Source organism: Camellia sinensis, chromosome 7 (genome assembly GCF_055761805.1).
Source record: "Camellia sinensis isolate YWXY chromosome 7, ASM5576180v1, whole genome shotgun sequence".
NCBI lineage: Eukaryota > Viridiplantae > Streptophyta > Magnoliopsida > Ericales > Theaceae > Camellia > Camellia sinensis.
The window spans coordinates 65,077,565-65,082,302 of NC_138967.1; positions in this window are offsets into that span (position 1 = coordinate 65,077,565).

Genomic DNA, 4,738 nt, shown 5'->3' on the forward strand with positions numbered 1-4,738 from the left:
AAAGGAGACTATTGAAATGGCTTGGAAGCTCCTGGAAGACATGAGAAAGTATGAAGACCATAAAGGATGCTAGGGAGTTCTGGAATTCTCTAGAATGGCTACAAGAAGAAAGGCTACAGGAGAATTGCCTAGAAGACTTTAGAACAATATAGAGTATTGTAGAGAATTGTACATAACTCTAGTAACATGTACATAATACTTGTATGTTCTAGAATAGGCTCTTTGAGAGGATGAGGGAAGGATTTAGAATCCCCTCCATCCATGTAGATCTAGAATAGTCTATTAGATGTAGTAGGAGGAAGTGTCTAGAACACTCTCCACCCTAGTAGTTCTAGAATGTTCATTTGTAGCCTATAAAAGGGAGAGGCCCTCATTTGGCCAAACAACCCCAAAAGAACCCAAGTACACCCAAGTAGCAATTCAACATAACAACATAAGCATTCCCCAAGAGCTCTCTAAGTTTCTCAGAACTCTCTTGTGTGCAAACTTCTCCTAGCTCCCTTCCACAAAAGGCTTACTTAGGTGCAAGCAAGGCGTGCTATAAGCATCTAAGGCCACGCGGTTGGCTTGGAAAGACTGAGGGTTGGTTCAGAAAATCCAAGGCCGTGACAGTTGGTATTAGAGCCAAAGGTTACGAAGGCGTCGTGACTTAAGGACGGAAGTGCACCATGTTGGAGATTGTTAGCACGGAAGAGAACTGCGGAAGGGAGATTACTGCTGATTTGGGCAAATGGGCCAAGGAGGCTAAGGATTCTAAGGTTCCAAGAAGCGGAGAAGCTGGAGGAAAGCCAACACTAGGCAAAGATTGGAGGAAGGATATGAAGCCCAGGCATAACTGCTTCTTTTGCCATGAGCTACATTGGGCAAGGGATTGTCCTAAGAGGAGGAGTCTCATTGCAATGCTGGAAGAACTAGAAAAGGAAGAACAAGCATGCATGGGATCTCTACAACAACTTGGTGCCACCGTGTCAAAGCCTATTACATTAACCCAAGGGGATGAGGGTTTAATGTACAGGGATGACAAAGTCGATGGAGAGGCAACCCAAGTCATGGTCGACACCGGAGCGTCGTACAACTTCATCAATACGGAAGAGGCCAAGAAGGGTGGTCTGAACCTTGATGGGGGTCAAGGATTGATGAAGGTGGAAAATGCTAAGGTAAAGCCCGAAGATGGCATGGCTCAAGGGGTTGAGCTGCACCTTGGTAAGTGGCGCGAAAAAGTCAATGACTGTGGCGTGGTGCTAGGAATGGAATTCTTGTGGAAGTTTAATGTAGCATTGTTACCTCGCAAAAATACTATGTGCATTATGGACGGAGGTCCTTACATGGTGCCAATGGTAAGTAAGCCGAATACTAAACTCAAACTTTTGTCAGCCATGTATATTACAACAGGGCAAGGGGACAAGGCAAATCTAAGAAGGCGCAAGACAGGGAGAAAACTTGCGACTTCAAGGAAGGAGACGTGACGAGGGCGTCGCTAGCATAGGTGGGGGAGAATGTCACGACCCGCCAACTTGACCAGACCAAATTGTCCAACAGGAGGAAATCTCAAGAAAATGAGACTATTGAAATGGCTTGGAAGCTCCTGGAAGACATGAGAAAGTATGAAGACCATAAAGGATGCTAGGGAGTTCTGGAACTCTCTAGAATGGCTACAAGAAGAAAGGCTACAGGAGAATTGCCTAGAAGACTCTAGAACAATATAGAGTATTGTAGAGAATTGTACATAACTCTAGTAACATGTACATAATACTTGTATGTTCTAGAATAGGCTCCTTGAGAGGATGAGGGAAGGATCTAGAATCCCCTCCATCCATGTAAATCTAGAATAGTCTATTAGATGTAGTAGGAGGAAGTGTCTAGAACACTCTCCACCCTAGTAGTTATAGAATGTTTATTTGTAGCCTATAAAAGGGAGAGGCCCTCATTTGGCCAAACAACCCCAAAAGAACCCAAGTACACCCAAGTAGCAATTCAACATAACAACATAAGCATTCCCCAAGAGCTCTATAAGTTTCTCAAAACTCTCTTGTGTGCAAACTTCTCCTGGCTCCCTTCCACAAAAGGCTTACTTAGGTGCAAGTAAGGCCTGCTATAAGCATCTAAGGCCGCACAGTTGGCTTGGAAAGACTGAGGGTTGGTTCAGAAAATCCAAGGCCGTGACACTTGGACCTGCGGGAGAGTGGGAGGATTTTCCTGCAACAAAAAAAAATATAAAATATATTAAAAAAATAATAAAATAAAGTATCATATTTAAATTATAATTTTTTTAATTTTTTTTTCTTAAAATTTAAAAAAAAAATCAAAAGTTCATTACAAACAAAATTTTTTTAGTTAGGGTAAAATAATCAAAAAGTCAGGCTAAAAAAAATTATTCACAAAAGAAGACTCAATAAACATTAAAAAAAAAAACCTAAAATAACTAATCAGATAAAATTTTACATCGTACCCATCAATCAATTACTTTTTCTCACACAATCATCTATTCAATTATAAAAAAAAATTAAAAAAAAATCACAAATTGTCACAAACACAACTTTTTTTCATTGGCTAAAAAGCTTAAAACAACAAACATCCCAAACGAGAGCTTAGTGTAAATTTTGAAAAATAATTTTAGATTGATGGTAAAATTTAAGATAAATTATAAATACGCTCTTTGAAATTTGCTTAAAATACAATTTATCGTCGATAGTTTAGAAAATTACAAATATCCCTTTATCACAAAATTTTTATTTTTCCCAAAATTAATTGAAAAAAAATTCTTAACTGCTCTCCTATACAATAATAAAATTATTTAAATTATTAATTAAAATAAATTTAGGATATCATTGAAAGCTGTGAATTGACTAGATGACTTATTAATTAAAAAAAAGACCATTGGTTATGAAATTAAAAATTTCAAGGGTTTCAATGTAATTTCCAAAATTAAAAAAATAAATCGTATTTTAATCAAACCTTAAGGAGTGTATTTGTAATTTATCTTAAACTTTATGTACATTGATGATTAAAATCTTAAACTTTCTCATAAATTTGTAATCATTTTGTCACCATTGAATTGTAATTTTTTTTCTCAAATTTCAGGAATTATTGTTCTTAAAATAATTATACTTTATCCTCTTGATATTTGCCTATTTTTAATTTGGCCTTTATATTTTATTTTTTTTAACTTTAACCCTTTATGTTTCAAGTTTTTTTTATTATTTATAATATACTTTTAAAACTAACTTTTATTGAAAATTATATAGAAAATACCATGTTAACTACCATATAACATAAAAAAAAATATTGTTAGAATTTGAATTTGTGTTAGAGGTGTCAGTCATATAATAAAAAAAATTATATCACGTGACTGTCAAAATATAATTTACTCTATTCTTAGTTCATAAACACATTTCAAAAACTATTATTATTAATAACAAATAAATTGCAATAAAATGATAGCACCAAGAAGTAACATAAATTCAATGTTATATTTTTTAACTAGTAGTGAACCCATGCGATGCACAGGCTAAACAAATTTGTTTTAATTTTTTTTATATAAAATTTAATTAAATTATTTATATTTTTGAATATATAAAATACTTAAAATAATCGTTAAATTGGAGGAAAGAAAAAAAAAGAAGCAATACTTTAAATTCTAAATAATGATTCTAATTACTTATTTTTATAATTTTAGATGTATCGTTCCATAAAAGTGTTACTTATATTAACACATATACTAATTTTAAATAAATTATTTATGTGTATTTTAATAATTTTAGATCTATCGTGTTAAAAAAATGTAACGTACATGAATATATATAATAAATTTTATAAAGATAAATATTTTTAATATTTAATTTCTTTTAAAAAGTGAAAAAAGTAAAATAAAATTAATTGGTAAGATATTTTTGGTATGTATAATTCTATTAAGTTTTGTTTATGGGTAATTAGATTAAGTAAAGTCTTTTAAATATTAAATTTTAAAAAGAATTTTGCTAAGAGTATTGATCTAGACTTTTAATATAAAAAAAAAGAAAGAAAAAGAAAAGAAAAAAAAAGGAGATGCGCTAAATAGAAGAGAGAAAAAAAAAGTTAAAGGTAAACAATATTTTTTATTTATTTATTTTCATAATCTTAGTTCTATCGTTTTATAAAAGTCTTATTTAAATCAACACATATAATAATTTTAAATATATTATTTGTGTATATTTTAATAATTTTAACTCTACCATACTATAAAAATATAAATTAAATAAATCCGTATAATAATTTTAAATTATATTAAATTATAACACAAAAAAAAAATATTCATTTGATAATTTTAACCTTTCGTGCTATAAAAATGCAACTTAAATAAATAAACAAATATATATATATAAAATAAATTTATATGATTATAACTTGATATTAGAAATAATTGTTATAAAATTAAAAATGATTCTAATTATTTAAGAAATTAAATATAATTAATATTATAAATAAGATAGACATAAAAATAAGAAATAATTTTAATATTTTATTTATAAAAAAAGTGAAAAAAGTATAATGAAATTAATTGGTAAGTACTTTTAGTATGCATAATTCTATTAAGTTTTGTTTATGGGTAATTTAGATTAAATAGAAGTCTTTTAAATATTAAATTTTTTTAAAAAAATAGTAAAATGATATATTGATGTGACATTTTAATAAAATAAATAATTTTTTTTAAGGTCCCTGGTATTAAAATTTTATAGCATAAATGACACCCAATATTTTT